Source organism: Manacus vitellinus, unplaced genomic scaffold, assembly GCF_001715985.3.
Source record: "Manacus vitellinus isolate BGI_N305 unplaced genomic scaffold, ASM171598v3 scaffold_0_pilon, whole genome shotgun sequence".
In the NCBI taxonomy this organism is placed as follows: domain Eukaryota; kingdom Metazoa; phylum Chordata; class Aves; order Passeriformes; family Pipridae; genus Manacus; species Manacus vitellinus.
Window position 1 is genome coordinate 33,759,910 of NW_021938789.1, and position 19,155 is coordinate 33,779,064.

The window sequence follows — 19,155 nt, forward strand, 5'->3', positions numbered from 1 at the left end:
GATAACATTAAAATTGTATGAATAATTTACTCATACTACATGCAACTATGTATTTGACTTGCTTTTGATAAGCAATGAAAAATATTTCCTGTGTCTGTGATCTGTTAGCAACCCGTGTATCTTTGTCTTGTGGAATTCAAGTGGCTTAGTGTTCCTGTTAGTCTCTGAGCTAAAGCTTCACCTTCAGCTATTACCTAGATTTTGTAGATAAAAGAAATGTTTTGCATATAGGGAAGATGATGAAAAATATTTGCTGTAAGCCAAGAAGAAAATTGACTTGTTCTACACAAAACAACTAGGTAAATTAGCTTTTCCTCTTAACTCTTATTTCTTATCTGCTTTTTTCCTTTTTTTCTTCCCTTCCAAATCACCATATGGAAGCCAGTGCAGAAAATGAGAGCAGAGCTAAAGATAGTGGCAGCTTTTGTGGATGGCCCTTGTACAGATATGAGGGAAGGAATAAAACTCAGGAGGACTTCTGGCTTTCTCTCCAACACACAGAACTAAGGCTTGCTCTGTTTATAGCTGTAACATGGTGCTGTCTCAGAGGCACTCAGCCTCTGCTGTAAAGCCTATAGTGCTCTGCTCCTGTAGCATCAAATGTAGTACTTAGTGAATTTGACTATGTCACTTAATAAGAGAAGAGAGTATAAAATCTAATACTGAATATCTAGGTTGTGTGATCCACAACAAATATGGCCAGTATTTCATTAATCAGAGACCAAGGTCTTTTGTCCTTTATGCACAGCTGCTCTGAGCTAAGAGTGGGGATTAATAAATCCAACAGCACCCAACTTAACTGCATGCCATCACTTGTGTCTCTGCATTATATTTTTCAATACTTTCATTTCATGGGGTTCGAGGTAACTAATTTGCCAGGAGTATGACTAACTTGGGCCTTTGGGTGTGATTTGCTAAGGTTCTGCACAATGCAGAAGTGATTAACCTTTTTCTGTATGAGAACTGGCCTGGAAACAGAGTAGTACCTTTATTGCACCACACCTGCCCTTAGAAGCCCAGACGACCTGAACTGGCTCTGCAGAGAGCCAGCTCTGAGTCTTCCTGTCCAGGGCATGATTAATCTACCTGGAATTGATTATAAATGGTTAATCCTCTTGGATAAAACACAGATGATGGGGACTGACTAAGCCCCTGCTGCATAAGAAAAATCATTATTCATTGACTCTAATAGCAGCTCATGTGATCTAAAATAGAATAGTCTGTTTTACCAGAAAAATAAACAACTGCAAAAAATAAAATGGAATTGGGTTTTTATCTCAACCAAGGATTACATCTAGAAGGATTTTAAAAAGTGGATTTTAAAAGATTAATTTAAAATAATCTCTACAGTTCGATGGGATTTTAAATTGTATTAATTTATTTTTAAAATGTATTTAAAGTCCTTTTAAAAAGTAATTTTCTTTCTTTTTCTGTTGCATAAAAATGTACCTTCCAATTTGTATCATAGCGTTGCCCTAATGTTAGTGGATAGGTATTTAATTTTAATTAATATTCATTCATAAATTTAATTAATATTGATTATGAAATGCTCTGCCTTTAATTTCGGTCTCCTGTCTAAATATACTTGAATTATGAGAAAACCATGAAAATATCAGATTCTTACCCAAGCCTTGCTGTTTTCTGTCTGATGGAATTAGAAATCCATCCTTCAAAATACTACTTTTTCATCATTTTTTGCACAGACAGAACTTGACAATAAATACTTAAAAATAAGTAAAACACTGGGTATTGTTACTTGAGGAAAGGTAGTGAAAATGTTCATATGGTATTGCTTAGTGATTATCCTCCTTGTGATCAACGAATGTTACATTAATTCTGTACCCCCTGTATGGCAAGGAGATCACCTCACTTCCTTTCGTACTTGCTTGATATTAGGAAAAATGAAAATCGTTTTCCGTGAAGGGTCAGAAATATAATTGGAAAGCAAGCTATTAGACAGAAAATTACATATAATTTTTCTGGATGAACTCATCCGTGGCGAGAAGAATGAAAAAACAGCTTTCTTGAAACAGGGTTTTGTTCACAAACTAAAGAAGTATGTGGGTAATTCTTAATGAAAATATGTTTGGATGATCCAGAATAATGAGATACCATATTTTACTCCCCTTACATTTTTTCCAGATGAGAAGAGTAACAATATTTACAAAAGTAATTTCTTAGTCAGTCCAGATGAGGTAGTGGTGTCCTAGCCTGCCAGCTTTATTTTTTCACTGAAGAGCAAGAGTATTGCTCTGTCTTGATGTTTACAACAACTTAAAGGCCAACTAGATTGCTTGGTAGTTTAGATTCCACTCATGTAGGCAGAAAGCAGTCTATCCAATTTCAAGGTATTTCAAATATGCTCTCCAGTCTCATGTATTTATTATACGAATATATAATTTTCTAATGCGACCTCTATAAGCAGATGTCTCCATGCCATTAATATGATTTTCTGCTCACAGCAGTTATATTCCAATACAGACCCATTGGCTTTAGTGAGCTGCTTCAATATTTATGTAAACATCTTAATAAAATGAGAATATTGCCTAAGTTTTTTTCCCTGTTCTAAAATTACACCAGAAACACAATGAACCCAAAAACCACTCACCACAAAGCAACCCCTTGTTTTGTTTCCATCACACAAACACTTCTTTATTTTCCAGCCATGGAAAGAGGATCCTGGAGGGAGAAAACTGCAGCTGACTAGGCTCACAACCCCTCCACGCCCTCTTGATTTTGCATGATGATGGGAACCCCATACCTGGACACAGGATTGCAACTCCTGTGCTGGGAAGAGCGAGGAGGTACGGCACTCCTGGCTCTGGGCCATGGGTGAGTATTTCATAGTACAAGACTTGTAAGGTTGGGAAATTTGATATGGCTTTCAGCTATCATCCCATTTCTTGAACTTTAGACACTTGGTACTATTTATCATGCTCTCTGTCATTATTAGCACCTTTCCAAAAATTCTAAGTCACCGTTGAGGTTTCTTTGGTTCTCAGTGCTTTTATAAGGCTTCCTTTCATACCTTTATTTCCATGCCTTCTCAGTTTTTCTATGCTTTAGAATAGTTAATTGCTCTTAATTTTAATATTTTTCTTCTTTTCAATTCACAGTAAATGATTACTGTATTTCTAACTGCTGTTCATTATTTTGTTACAGAGCCAGAAGAGCTTTCAGCTGTACTTATCCTTTCTTGTTTGGGGAACTATGAGAATAATACCCCAATACCCCAAGCTAAATAGCTTGTATTGAGATTCACACACATTTTTCTGTTTAAATTTTCCTTTCCAAGTGTTTTTCCTCCTCCTAGTCTTGAGGAAGTAAATATTTTTTACATAAATATATGAAAGTGTTGTCTGTTTCTCTGCAATGATTGCAATCAATTCATGATTTCCGGTCTCTAATCCTTGGATTAGAGGGGCAGTGATATAGAAATATCCTATGCTGTTGGACATTATCTCACAGAAGCTCTAAGGATATTTTACTTCAGCCTGTGTGAGATGACCACTAACATCTCATCAGTCTCCCCACATTTGAAACTTTTCCACATGTTTTTTGTGCCTTTAAGTCCTTCTCTCCAGATCAAATCTGGTTTATTCAAAGAGACACAGCCACGCCGGTTCTCCTCCTTCTGATTACTAGTTAGCACAGTGATCATGTATATTAGAGATTGTGATTAAGCAGTTTAGATTTCTTAGAACCTGCAGATAACAGATGTTCTTCTCTCTCCTCCCTTCCCCCTTCACCATGTAAGTGTTCACCACTTTTGCCCACTCCCCATCCAGTGATTTTTGCCATCTCACTATTTGACCCTATGGGGCTTCATTGCACCAAGGGGAATTTTGAGCTCTGCCCTTTGTAGTAACTCATTACAAAGTCCAACTTGCTTTCTGAAATTACTTCTTTGTTTGAAAGGGATTGAGTTAATGCTTCTTTGTTCTGCTTGACTATAGAGCACCCTTCTATGCTCTGTGCACAACAAATGTCTGTAGAGGCGTTAGGATTTTAGTCAGTTATGACCTAATTGCACTTGAGGACTAAAGCTTCACTTTGTTGCTGCCATTCATTCAGAGGAGGGCTCATCAGAGTGGGGAAAAGTGTTTAGTAGGTAAGTACATTTTGGTGGCTTACATCCTCCCTTCAGAAATAGCATTTAACACAAGCACTTGCATCATGTAATGTAACCTTGGTCCTGTAGTCTTCTCTATGCGAACAGCTCAGTGCCAGACCTTGTGGCCCCTGGTACACCATATTTAGAGATTTTCAGAACAAGTGCCCATATTTGAATTTCAAAAGTCCTCTGGGAACACAGGTAATCTGAAGCCCAGAGCTAGTGGTTTACTAGCAATGTTATTTCCATTTCAATTAAAACAAAGAGAGAGCAAAGTAAAATTGAAGTAACTAAACAAAGAAGTAGCTACCCAAAGGACATGCAGTATGCAGTAAAAAATTGATTGCTTATGAGATATTGAATCTTTTCCATCTAATCTTCCTAAAACTTTGGGTGATTTGGCAGAGTTTGTCGTGTGTGCTCCTGAAGCCTACATGACTGCATGTTCCAGTGGGTCAGCAGAGCTTTTCAGGTATTTATCGAGATGTCCATAGTATAAAGTGTTAATATTAGTACACTGTATTCCAAACCAAAATCTAAGAATATGTTTGCCAATTGCTTTGGGGTTTTAATAGGAGATTTTTAACAACCTATTCTCAACTTTCTCTCAATTGCTATATTATAAATAATATATTTATGTATTTTCGTATGAAAGCACGAATTGAGTTGTCAGTTTTATATTTGAATTTAAATATTACTATGAGTGCTTAATGACAGAAGACATTTAGTAATCAGTGTTACTGATTTATGATACTGCACACTGAGTTTCTTCTGGCTTTTGTTTCAGACTAAATCAAATACATGCACGAGAAAACTAAATGTCCTAGGTGTAAATATGTATATATATATATGTATGTATGTATGTATGTATCTATCTATCTGTCTAAAATGGTGGTGTTATGTGAATCTCATCAAAGAAAAATTAATTCCTAATAGCAAAAATCGAAAGTCCAGAGCCCTTTTTATATTTAGTTTTAATAATATCCTGATTGCCAAACAGACAATTTAAGTCAGTAACTTTCTTATTAAACTTACTTTGAGAGATTCAAATTGCAGCAAATCATAAAACAATCTTCATTTGGTTTAAATTATTCAAAAGGAAATGAGACCCAGTAGAGTGCTCCTGTCTTCCAAGTCTGCCATAAAGGCAATGAAAAAGCACTGTTTAGTTCAAAATGGTATTGAAACTGATTTACACTATCACATAAAGTGTGCTTCACATTTATTGTTGCTTAGATACTAATGTATATCATGAACACAGCTCAGTTTATATCTGCGTGGATACATTCCAGCAAAAGAGGTATTTCTGTAAAGCTGTCAGGAAAACATACCTGTCACCACGTAAAAGTACATGCAACACTCTGAATGCTTTACTTTAATGAATTTGTTGTGCTATGCTTATCCCAGGCTGTGAGGCAGAGGACAGTGATTTATAACTTGCAGAGCCGTAGCCCTGATAGGATGATGAAGGACTGTTTCTCCTCATTATGCCAGCAGAGCTTCTTTTTGTCTCTTCTCTTATTCTTTGTTCATTGTTTGCCCTTGGCATCATCAGTCACCAGGCAGTACAGTTTACAAACATTGTTTTGGCTGGCAGAAAATAAATTATTCAGCCAATGATGTGAAATCTATCAAGTTCCTTCTATAAACTGCATCTTGAAACCCTATTCAAGCTGATCCATAGTTTACATAACGTTTGACTTTTAAGAGAGATTCTTCCTTTCTCACTCCTTACTCAGAGCAAGATACATTTCCTTTAATCTTTCAGCAGGCAAAGGCTGACCAACTTCCAGGAGCTGTAGTGACTAAATCATTTTTCTCTGAACATTTTTTGCTTTTGTTGCAAACCCCACATGGGGTGGGTTTGAACTATACTTCATGGAAGTATAGTTGAGCAGTATTTATCGTGGGTAACCAAATATGAATAACAGCCAACATGGTAATAGTAGCTAAAATTCATTGTTGGAAAGAAAACATATAAACCAGAAAGGTGACAGGGACAAGTCTAAAACCAGAAACAAACAATGCATCGTGTTTATCTGCTTGGTAATATCTACATAAAATACTTTAAATTATAAAGCCCTGTTTGTTTGAGTGGTTTGGTATAATCCACAAGCGAATCAATTGGCTACAAATGACTGAAGCTGCTGAATGGGGAACTAGGTACTTGTATATTTTGTCTAAAAAATTAAATAAATCTGGATTACAAATCTGAACAAAAGCAGACACACTGTTATGACTTTCCTTAAATAATCCTGCTATCTGACAGAGCTATCGTGACCATAATGTGACTATATACACACTAGAATGAAGGAGTAAGGAAGAGGATTTGCAGAGTATGAAGGGAAGTGGAGTGTTTCAGTGCCACACATACATGGATTTCAGACTGTTGGGACAAAGTCTTGAAAAATATCCAGTAACTATCATTATTGCCAACTATGGGATCCCAGACTGAGAGTAAGAAAAAATTATTTACTCTGCTATTCCACTACATCTGTATCTTTATATGTGTTTGAATGATTTGAAGTATGATGGGGGTTTTTTTAATGGTAGCCATCATAAAATTATGAACCTGAAGTTATGCTAGGTTTAACTGACCCTCCAGTCTGGTCTGTTGAGAAGTTTCAGACCTGCTGTTGATTCAGAAGAGATGGGGTACAGCCACCTCCACACCAACTACATCAGCTCATTAGCTTTTCTGAAATGCATTAGCAATCGACAGTTTTAGTCTGATCTTTCTGGTATAACAAACATTTGCAGAAGGAAAGACTTCACAGAAAATCTGACCCTCAGAATTACAAAATTATGGATGAAAAATATGTTTGCTGTAAAAAATCTTGGGGGTCCTGTAGTCCTTTTAAAGTAGCAAAGTAGGGAAGTGTGTTTTACTCTAGGTAAGTTTGATTAAATGCCATATAATATCTCTTGTTCTTTTTTGTTTTAGTCATTGGACTGTCAAAGCTGTGACAGATCTGGCTATCAAACTGTCTAAAGTATTTGTTTTAATGAATGATTTCGTGCTTTGGCAGCCTCTTCAGGCAGAGAAGTTGGTGGATTTTTAAATTAGTGTTTGGATACATATGAGATTGGCTGCTGATGTCCATTCAATTTGCTTTTTATCTCTCTGTGAGCACAGCAATTTTTGCTGGGATTTTTTTATAATTTTTGAGGAATTTATACAGCTACTTTTTAGTTCTCTGTATACTTCTAATCCTCTCCAAGATCAGCAACTCCACAGATAACTTTCTGGAAATGGCACTGAGTCCAGCTTTCAGCCAAAACAATGTTGACACTGAGTTCAGCACATTCATTCTATTACCTATCAGAGAAAGCTCCTAAAATCAAATTACACCGCAACTACTTAAATTAGATGTAAATCTGCAGATTTGCATAATTTGTTGTCTACAGGTTGTAAAAGCAAATGGTGAAAGTTTACAAAGAACTGATTTTAATTTTTAATAAGAAAAAATCCTCCAGGTAGAAATAATTCTAGCATTTGCTATCAGTGAATGCTTAATATTGAAATTTCCAAAGTGTTTCAAATAGTTCTATGCACAATTAAGTTGGTATGACTCTTTCTTTATTTTAAATTGTGTATTCTTTTTCAAAAACATTTTAAAAGGACTTTTTTCCCCCCTTTGAGTACATGTCCCTCTTAACTGCTCATTTTCAGCCTATAGGTTTGTGAAGAATATGAACAATTGCCTCTATGAGCTTGAAGTTATGCTGGAGAGTTTACTTTATTTGTATTAGATTGTTTGGCTTGGATATTTTTCACAGGAAAATAACTGATTTTTACAGGGCTTTTCCTGTTTCCTTTTTTGACAATAGGCAGAGGTGGTAGTCCTGGAGAAGACACAGATGCACGAAGCCATCAGATAGATGTCCCTGAAAACTCTTTTGACTGTTTATCACAGGAAACCTTGCTGTGGCCAGCATTCACTCTGACTTTTGGTGGAGCAGCTGTTGTGTTGCTGAGTTCATTGAATTGAAGGTAGAGTCAGAGCCAACATCTTCCTTTTGAAGGATGATTTTTTGTAGGTTCCTTTGTTAAATTAATGAGCTTCTGTGCTAAGGGACCTCTTAAAAGTAATTCATATTTCATTGGACACACTTATGACCTCATTTAGTTTTTGTAGATGTATGAAGGAAGACCTTTTTTCTCTTTCTATAGGTAGAGATTGGGTGGGGAAAAAAGAGTAGCCTCAGGATCTGAGATACCAAATTCTAATTCTCAGAAGCACACCAAGTCCTTTACAAATAAATATCTGCAGTCTCACTTCTCCAAGTTTTTTATCCTGCTTGAGATATAAGAAAGATATTTAAATCTAAAGAGGTTGTAACATCCATGATGTTGAATTGCCATGTTTCAGTCATATCCTTCCCAGTGAATATTAAATGCCACTCTTATTTTAAACATGGAAGTGTAATTTGGCAGCAGTCTACACGGTGATAATGGTTGTAGAGGTTGCAAAGTCATGGAGTACTAGTATCTGTAATTTTTCAGAGGACCACATTTTAGTCTGCTGTGGGCATAGAAACAGCTGAAACTTCTCTGTTCTGTATAAGATAGTATTTCTTGCCTTACTGTTCAGTGTCTGTTTTTCATGCAACATATACCTGTGTCTGCAGTGAAAAATCTATATTAAAACTTCAGATATAACTTTCTGGCTAAAGTTACATAAAATATCCTTCCCCACTGCTACTTCTAACACTTATTAAATGCATAAATTTTAGCAATATTGAAAATGTTATGTGTAATAGGATGTAACTACTATTAGTAAGCATACTGAGCTTCAGAAAGGAATCCTAGACCACTAGAAAGGCCTTCAGTCTCCTGAGTCACCTCAGTGGTTTTACTTACAGTATGAGAATGGGTAAGAAACTGCTAATTATTTTCAGACACCAGGTAGAACTGCTCAACGAAGTAGTAATGGCATATGTAGAATCATATGTGTAGCTGTTTTCCTCTAATGGTACTATTTCTAAGTAATGTGGTTAATAATTTACAGCCAAATATACACTTTTAGTCCATCTTATGCCAGAAATCCTCTTTTAAACTTGGATTTAGAGTTTCCTGAGTACATCTACATGTACAGCATCAGAGTATGAAGCTTTTTTTACCTATTGCACCTTTTAACAGATTTCTAATATTAATTTTTCTAATAATGATTAATTTCTAATCACCACTAGAATCACTGTTAGAATCAAGGCATGTGTTGAACCTTCCAACATGACATTAGAAACAGTAGTTTCGAATCCACTCAAGCTTCAAGAAAGGAAGTTTCTCCTTTCTTTATTTCTTTCTCATATGAAAGAGGTACCTCTCAAAAAATTATGCTTTCCAGAAAATTAGTATTCTTCACATCTTCCTATCACTTTCTGAAAACTATTCAGCTCTTCCTCTTAGGAAGCCACTGTAGACTATTTAATATAGCTGATTATTAAATAAAATATTCAACACCATGAAAGGGCCATCATTGTGCTTTTATGATGATTGTGTCTCTTTATGAGCATCTCCTTATGGTCTATTGTATTTCTGGCTAGGTTAAGCTGTGCTGAAATGCCTTCTGTATTTTTCATTTGCCTACTTTAGTTGAGGTACTTTTATTCTACTTCTAGTCTTCTATCACCAGTCTGCTTTCATGCCATCATGGAGGACAGCAATAAATCCCAGTTCATAACCATAATAAGTTTATCAAGTAACAGGTAAACAACCAAAAGGTATAGAAAAGACCAGGTGCAGAGAGGTGAAAGTTCCTTAGTGTTAGCCTGCCCATCAGCAAACTCTATCTACTCTTATCTCACTTGTCCCTGAATGTGATATCCTGTTTGAGACATACAGTTGTAAAACTAGTTGAGTTTCCATTTTTTAAATCAACATAGATAAAAAATTAGAAGACTGCGCAAGAAGACCTGTAAAGTTCCTTCACCAAAAAAAAAAAAAGAAAAAAATTGGTGCTTTATCCATTTCTCAAAATAAGCTCTTCTCTTCCAGCATTTCAGTCATTTTGTCTTATGCAGCATTTCAGTTAGTTTGTCTTATTTTACTCTTTTTAGCAAAGTTGTATTTTTATGTATGAGAAGATAAATATTTCAATATAAAAAATATCAATAGAGTCTTCTTTGGATCTGCTTTAATCTGTTCCCTTAAGGGTTTGAATGTTCAGCAAGGACTTTTTGTTTTTTGTTAGACTTCGTTTCCAAAGTCACTAGGAAACATTTTGTAAAAACGCATTTTGTGTTGTAAATTTTATGCTAAATTATATTATTTACATGCTATATTATTTTGGGCAGAAAGATAAATTAATGGGAATAATAATTCATATCGTAAATCATATGGGCTATTCACTTAAGGGTTGGACTTGATGATCTTTTGGGTCCCCTCTAAATTAAAATATTTTGTGATTCTGTGACACAGCCCAAAACTGAACTCACCTCTGTAAATAAAGTAAAATAAAAAATTGAAATAAGGCAGTTTCAAATATAACTGATACACCTCAGGATGTGTCTTTTCATTATATTTCCTAAGCAAGGAAATTATTATGATGTCATCATTCCAGTGATATTTGCCTGTCTCTCCTCTGAGCGCTTGACCATTTCCTTGCTAACTGTTGTAGTATCCCTTTGGCAGCTGGGGTCACACAGATGGAGAATAGCCCTACCAGACCTGTGCAGACTGTTAACACAAAGTAGGCTTTTCCTGTGGAAAAACTGACACTTGCTCCGTAGTGAATTTTCTATACCCTTCACTTTTAAATTGAACTGTCAGCAGGCACTATACTTAACAAGTCTATTTTATATGCTATTCATTAGATGCCTGCTAATAAATGACTGACAAGGCAAATCTGAAAGATTTCATCAGTAATCTGTCAAAATGCAACATGATTAACTCTCAAAACTTAGAAGTTACTGTCATGAGGGTTGTCAGTTTGAGTTCATTTGTTTGCTTCACTTGGTTTGGCTGGCAAAACCTATCTTTGTTTAAAATCATGCCCCTGGGACTATCTGCCTGGTTCATTTTGTCTCCAGAATGGCTTTCTACTCAATGCTGGAGTCACGTACTTCACACTGAATTGGTACTGGAGAAGATAGATAAGTGTTCTGGAAAAGCCACTGGTTTCCCACTTTATTATGGTACCCTCTCCTAGTGTGCACAAGTAGTGCAGGGTATGATTTATCCTTTAGTTTATACCACTCACGCAGATCCATTTCAGAAGCTAGAGAAGGCTTAGATAATGACACAAGATTGGCTTCTGGTTTCAAAGCTTATTGGAATCTAAGATTTCTACACTGATTCAAGTAACTTTGAATCCAGTCTTTGGCCATGGTGTTTTGTGAATGTGGTTTTTACGCTTTAAGATGTTCTGATCTATGAGGTAGAAATTGTGATAATTTTTATGCGCTACAGAGGGATCCAAAACTCATGCTGTGACATCTCCTTTTTCAAGGAGTCTTTAAATGAACTGGTCTGGAGAGAGCCATGTGTAGAGTCCAAGCAGAAGCCAGAGAGCAAACCAACAGTTGGGCAGTAGGGTCGATTTTGATTCTAGTAGTCAAGATCATTCCCTAATCTTCCTTTACTATGGGTGTATCTGTTATGCATACAGCCATATCTACTATAGCATCGGTGTATTGCTAAAGTATGGATATATCTTGTACAAGCAATGCTGCACTTAACCTGCTCTTGGATGGAACAAAGAGGCCAAAATGGAATTAAACACTGATGCACTTCCCATTCTACCTTTGGCTGACAAAAATGCACCAGTGGGAGACTAAGTCCAAAGTATTAAGTGACCAGCAAGAGCACTTAAAATCCTTTTAAACCAGGTCAGACACAGTAATCTTTTTTCTTTGTTAGACTTACTAGATTCTGTTCCATAGTGTATACTGATTCTTCTGGCAGAGATTCTGCATGTGGAGAAGGTCCTATATGTGTTTCAAAAGCTATAGGTGTTGTTAATTATTTCACATCAGCATAGATTTTCAACACATACTTTCCCTATGGTATTTAGATCCATGGAGAGAATATGCAGATTTCCAGATTTCTGTTACGTTTTTCTCTTGCTTCAAATGGTTGCTGCTATATAGAACTAAATCCCGAAGCCATTATTTATTCTATTAAAAGTTCATTTATTTCTGAAAGAACTTTACATGAAGTTTTGGTGACAGTTGGAATTTATGGATATGTCCTAGCACCATTATTTGATCATAGATCCTCTTGTAGGATGTCTGGCCTGGATTAAGCCTACCTGGCTGCAGGTAGTTCTGCATTTGTTTTGGATTTGTAATCATTTGTAATCATTTAAATCCTGGCTATCATGTGAAATTGCTTATCTTTCCCTAACAGCTTAGAGGGAATTAAAGATGGCAAAGCTCCTAATTTTGTGATTCTATGACACAGCCCAAAACTGAACTCACCTCTGTAAATAAAGTAAAATAAAAAATTGAAATAAGGCAGTTTCAAATATAACTGATACACCTCAGGATGTGTCTTTTCATTATATTTCCTAAGCAAGGAAATTATTATGATGTCATCATTCCAGTGATATTTGCCTGTCTCTCCCCTGGCTCCTAATTTAGCCCCTGGAGACAGGAGACTGAAAAGCAAGTTGAGCTCATGTGAAGACAACTTGGAACATGATGGTAGGAAGACGGATCTGTAATTGTAGAAAGGGTGCATTTCACTCTCATTTAATCCAGAAAACATTTGGCTTAGTTGAAGGTGCTATTGTAGAAGAATTGTGCACATGGAAACGTATTAAGAAATTCAAAATAATTCCTTTTTTTTCCCAGAAGGTCTACAGCATTAGGAAGTACGCAACTTACAGGTCAAATATCAAACAATATAGCCTTGTCTTTCTCAGGATTTTGGTGTAACACAAGTGACATATTTAATCAGTTAAATTGCTGTGTTATGCCAAAATTATGCAAAAGCCTTATTTTTCAGGTGATATAGATAAATGTTTGCTTTTTATTTTCAGGTTTCCAAGTGAAGTGGTTGAGAACAGAGATTTTCAGTTTTTACAGCTGAATGTCCTGTCCTGTCCTGTCCCCAAATGTCCCGTCCTGCCTTTTCATCTGTAGTTTTTTTAATTTATAATTCAGTTTTCACTCTTGAAATAAGATACTGTTAAAATCTTGTAAATAGGTGATAAAATACTGAATTTTCTGAGTGGTTCATCATCTTGCCTTCAACCTTCTAAAACATTAAAATGTTTTAGCATCTTTCCAAACATTCAGTAATTCAGCAGGATTACTTTTGCTCAAATTAAGTATGCACGTAACGGTTTTCAGGGATTGGATTGCCCACTCATAATTTTAAAATCCAAGCCTGTGTAGTAGTATTCAAGCCCATGTTGAGGAGAGCAGCTGTCCAGCTGCCTCAGAGTTGCTCTCAGGAGCACATTGGCTCTGGTTCAGCAAAGGAGAGTGTTGGTTGTTTTGGGTTTTTTAAACTTCATAGAATTGTAGAATGGTTTGGATCAGAAGGGACTGTAAAGATCATCTAGTTCCAACCCTGCTGTCATGGACATCCACTAGATCTGTCTCCTCAGAGTGTAGCCTTGAACACATCCTGGGAGGGGACCATCCACAACTTCTCTGGCCAACCTTTTCCAGTGCCTCACCACCCTCATAGTAAAGAATCTCTTCCCAATGTCTAATCTAAACCTACTCTCTTTCAGTCTGAAGCCATTCTTCCCTGTCCTTGTAAAAATTTCTCTTTGTGCTTCTTGTAGGATCCCTGAAAATTTCCTGAGGGTGCACCCGATCCCTTTGACTATGTCAGAAAAGATAACATTAAATAACACTGGTCCCAGTACAGACCTCTTCTAAGGTATATCACTTGTCACTGATGTCCATTGGGACTCTGAACCGTTGATCACTAACCTCTGGATGCGACCGCCCAACCACTTCCTTATCCGTCTAACAGTCCACCCATCAAATCCATCTCTCCATTTTAGAGATAAAGATGTTGTGGGGGCTTTACAGAAAGTCTTTACAGAAGTCCAGATAAATGACATCTGTAGCCTTTTCCCTGTCCGCTGGCGTAGTTACTCCATCATAGAAGGTCACTATGTTGGTCAGGCAGGACTTGCCCTTGGTAAAGCTGTGCTGGCTGTCTTGAATCACCCCCATGTCTTCCATTTGCCTTATCGTAGCTTCTAGGAGGATCTGTTCCGTAATCTTCCAGGCACAGAGGTGAGGATGACAGGAGTGTAGTTACCAGGGTCCTCCTTTTTATCCTTTTTAAAGAGAGTACAATGTCTCCCTTTTTCCAGTCACCTGGGACTTCACCAGACTGCCATGACTTTTCAAATATCATGGAAAGTGGCTTGGCAACTGTATTAGCCAGTTCCCTCAGGATTCTGGAATGCATCTCATTGGGTCCCATAGACTTAAGTACACTCTGGTCATGAACCAAATTTTTACTTACAATGGGAAGCACTTTGCTTTCCCAGTCCCCATCCTGCTATCCCTCCACTCAAGAGGTATGGGAAGGGGCACTGCCATTGAAGACTTAGGCAAAGAATTGTTGAGTACCTCAACCTTCTCCTCATCCATTGCTACCAGTTTACCAGTGTTGTTTTATTAGGGTGGGGTACACTTTCTTTGACTTTCCTTTTCTGATTCACATACCTGTAAAAGCTGTTGCTGTTATTCTTTGTGACCCTTACCAGGTTCAGTTCCAACTTCACCTTGGCCTTCCTCACCCCATCCCTACACAACCAAATTTCATCTCTATACTCTTTCAGGTTTGCTGTCCTCATTTCCACTGCTTGCACATTTAGTTCTTTCCATTTAGTTTTACCAGCAGTTCCCTACTCAGCCACGCCAGTCTCTTACCTTCCTTGCCTGATTTCTTGCTTCTGGGGATTGCTAGTTCTTGCACTGTATGGAAGACTTCCATAAAGATCTGCTAGCTCTGTTCCACTCCCTTGTCCTTGAGGACAGTCTCCCAGGGGATCCTACTGACTATCTCCTTGAAGAGCTGGAAATTTGCTTTACTAAAGTTCAGGGGCCTGACTTTACTCCTTACCTGACCCATACCCCTCAGGACTGCAAGCTCCACCAGTGCACAATCCCCTCAGTGCAGGCTACCTCCAATCTTGACATTCCCAATTAGCTCAATTACACTAGTGACTATCAGACCAGGTATCGCATCCCCTCTGGTAGAGCTGTCTATTACCTGGCTCAAGAAGTTATCCTCCATGCATTCTGAAAGTCTCCTGCATTGTCTGTCTCCTGCAGCTCTCTGTGCTACCTTCCTAGCAGATGTCGGGGTGGTCAAAGTCCTCCAGCAGGACAAGCGTAACTGTGATTACCTTGTTTGAGACTTGGCCTTAGTTTGTGTTTCTCTTCTCAGTAACGGTGCCTGATAAGTCCTTCTGAATATAATTGAACAAGTTCAGATACCACATATCATCAGTGAACAGAGAAACATAAAATCCTCTTTGCTTCCTCTAAGCAAATCTGGACATTAAATCAGCCAGACCCCCAACTGCTTTACATTTGTAACTTAAGAAATAGAAATGTGATACATGCTGAGAAACTCTGACTGCAGGAAGGTGTTAAAATAATGAGCAATTTATTTTGAGGGATATTAAGAGTTTAGGTCTGACTGTTTGCGAAGAGGATAAACAAAAGTAATACAGTTAAAGTATATGAAATTACATTGGTGTGAAAACAGTATGAAGGAAGTCAGAAACAAAGGGTTCTAAATATATTTTCTCATTCAACTGTATTGATAAGCAAAATAAAACATTTCAGGTAATATAAAAATGTTTTATATTCATATATATTAGGAAGACAAAATTATTCTACAGTATTTCTTCTGTTTGTGTACCTCAGCTTTATTGCGTATATCTGAGACCCAGTCCTTTAACCACTGTTCACCTTGAAATGGTCATCTTATCCAAATGATCCCATTAAAGCCTGTAGGTTCACTGTGGTGGATAATGTCTGAAGGTCCCAACCTTCAATTGATATGAGTTGGTTTTGAAAAAGGTCCATATTAGATTAAAATACCGTTATAGTTTTCTGATTTAAAACAAACTCACTTCTTCTCCTAGTTACAATAGATTTATGCAAAAATTGAAATATAAATGCTTTTATTTTTTAGTGCATTTAAATGCTTTAATAGAAGTCTTGTACATCAAAATGCCCACAAAGTATGTTTTTTATACCTTTGTCTGTTGGGGTTATGGAAAAATTCTAGAGAGTAATTTTGTAATCCTATTATTCTCTGGATAGCAGCAAATGAAAATGCTGGATCAAAGCATTCTACTTTTATCTCAAAGAAGGCTAAAAGTCAGAAAAATATAATAAAAGCTCAGGCATTCTTTTTAGGTTTCATCAGGTCACAATGGTGGTAACTTCTGCTTCACTGTGTATTGTACTGTCATGTCACCTCAGATAGAACAGGAAAGGATTTGGCATGGTGTCACCTGAGATCATTATGGCCAGGACTTATTCTCTGTCGTTTAGAAATAACCCCCCCCCCAAAAAAAATAGTTGTAGGAAGACACTGAGGAGAAAAACCTCATGTTTTGGTATTTCTCATTTGTAAATACGTACAAGAGCATTTCAAAATATGTTATTATTAAATTAAGCCAGTATGTGCCACGGTGATGTAAGTTCCACCCTTCATTAGGAACCATTATACTTTTTTAGGGAAAAAGTTTGATTAAACCAGAAAAGATTTTCTTCTAATCACTGAAATATGTTGCCTAGAGGCAAGACACTGTGTATCTCTTTCCCTACATTCTTATAAGGAATTAAAATTGGAATTTTATTCTCGTTTCCCAGGATTTTGAGATATTATTAGTTCTTTCAGACAGTTCTGAATTGAGTATTCCAATATAAGACTGTCATGATGGTTTTGTTCTCATTTTCCCACCCTCCTTTAATCTTCTTCAACCTGACAATGAGATCATTCTTCTTGTATTCTAGCCTGACATGGACAGCAACAAAAATCTCACGTATCTGCATTTACATGATTATCATGCAGATTTCATATAATAATTTTGCTTGAATGCTTTTGAACATGTATTGTTAAAGGGCCACATGTAGACGTGCAGAAGTCATCTTGTGAGTTAATGTAATTAATGTAATGTAATGTAAAGTATAAATATAGTATAAAGTTAATGTAATTCTTAATATACATAGAATGACAAAATCTAGCCCCAAACCTCCAGTTTGGAATGGCCTTTATGTTTTTTCCTTACAAGGAATCATTTAACTTGTATGATTTCTGAAACTACCATGTTATATATACATCTCAGTTAAATTTATATATCTTAGTTGTAATTTAAAATTTTGGCATTGATTGCAGCTAATAAAAGCTGTATCTTTTTTATTCTGCTTAGTATTCTATATTCTATGCAAGTCACATTATGTAAAGTCCTACATGTCAGGTAATAAGAATTCAAAACCAAAACCTGTTTTTGTCTAGGCAGCTCACTTCAAGCTAATTGCAAATGAAATAACTTGGCTCAAGCAACACCCTCTGTTGTTGTGGGTCATTCTGAACAAATCAAGCTAAACTTGAAAATCATCTCTTCACAGGATGAGAAAGAACTGGAAGGTTTTCAGGTTAATTTGACATTGTTCTGGCTTCTTTTCAACCTTCTGGTTTCTGGTGGAGAAAAGGTAAAAGCCCACTGGTAGTGGAAATGAGAGTTGGGGTTTTGTAGTTTGTTTTTGGGGTTTTTTTTTTTAAACTTACCTACTTATACTAATACCAAAGAAATAACTTCTGGAAAACCAGCTAATCTCAAAGTTTTGTGGAGAAAGTGACAAAAAGTCATTTTTTGCTGCACAGATGGTTCATGACAAACACAGCAGGAGCAACAGGAAAGCATTAATTTGTTCAGTTCAAGAGATCTGCTAGTCTGCTGATAGTGTCATCAGAAATATTTACAGCTGAACAGGTAGAAGCAGAGATCTTTATGTTCAACTGTTTTTTCTATCTTAGCGAAACTTGCTCTCTAAGTACTGTATCATTGCAGTCCTAATTCATAAATATGTTTAAATTTTAAACATGCTTCTGAATTAATTTGTAATAAGATTCCACTGCTTCATGAATGAAAAATGTCCTGTGCAGTGAAATCAAAGGCAATCTAAGTACCACACAAATTCATGGACAGCCTAATAGATAAATACAAGATCATTACTGTGCATGGATTTGTTCTTAATATAACTTGGTTAACAGATAGAGTTTAAATTACATAGATTCTTCTTACATATTATTTTATCTAATATTTGACATTCATCAGGTATTTCTGCAATGCTTTTTAATGCAACCATTACCAAAATATCAACTCATTAAAAAACTAATGAAATGTGCATTTTTGATCCTCAGATTTTAGAGACTGAATTTAATCATCACTGTCATGAAATACGTTGATTCTTGGTGTTGCAGATATATGTGTGGAATAAATAATCTACTGAGACTCAATCCATGTTCCACAGAGGGATGACTGACATCAGTGAGAATATGCCTCCATATGCAACTCTGGGTTTCCACAGCATTAAAAGACTGATTTTTCCAGCTTTCATTTTCAGAAACTTTTAAAAAAAAACCAAACATAAACACAAATATCAGAATCCCTCAGTGTATAATCTAAATGAAAGACATGGTTGAAAGCCCAAGCATTACCAAGGTTAGTATTATGGTGCACTGTGCTAATTATTTTATTACTTTCCAGGAGACATCAGCTTTATTTAAGAACTTGTATTTAACATATAGCTGTGGTTTTGTATTTATGCATTTATATATGTGTAATAAATGGTACCATACTCATCATCATGGCTGGGCTTCGAAGAACGAAGATTTGGGAAGGGCTCTACCCATGTTTGTTACAAGCACACTGGTGGCTAAAAAGGCGAATACGAGACAGGCATGTCCGGTTGCAAAAGGCACAGCAGAAAGACTCCTTAAGTGGAATATTCTGCAAGGCACGATTCTTTCTGTGTTGTCTTTTCTCCTCAAGGGCGATCCTGTGTGCTTTCTCAAAAGCATCAGCAGCATTATAGAT

General features: G+C 36.5%; 1 long non-coding RNA gene across 3 annotated transcripts in view; it reads left to right on the forward strand.

Annotated features, from left to right (window-relative positions):
* The first annotated feature begins 2,706 nt into the window (after positions 1-2,706).
* Positions 2,707-19,155, forward strand: part of LOC108641060 — a 41,810-nt gene continuing 25,361 nt past the window's right edge. For 2 of the 3 annotated variants that reach the window (XR_001921735.2, XR_001921731.2), the window contains exons 1-2: positions 6,488-6,571; positions 7,946-8,108. This is a non-coding gene — a long non-coding RNA (uncharacterized LOC108641060). Of the gene's footprint in view, positions 2,833-6,487; positions 6,572-7,945; positions 8,109-19,155 lie in introns of those variants that run through there. The other variant, XR_001921733.2, reaches the window with a different exon arrangement.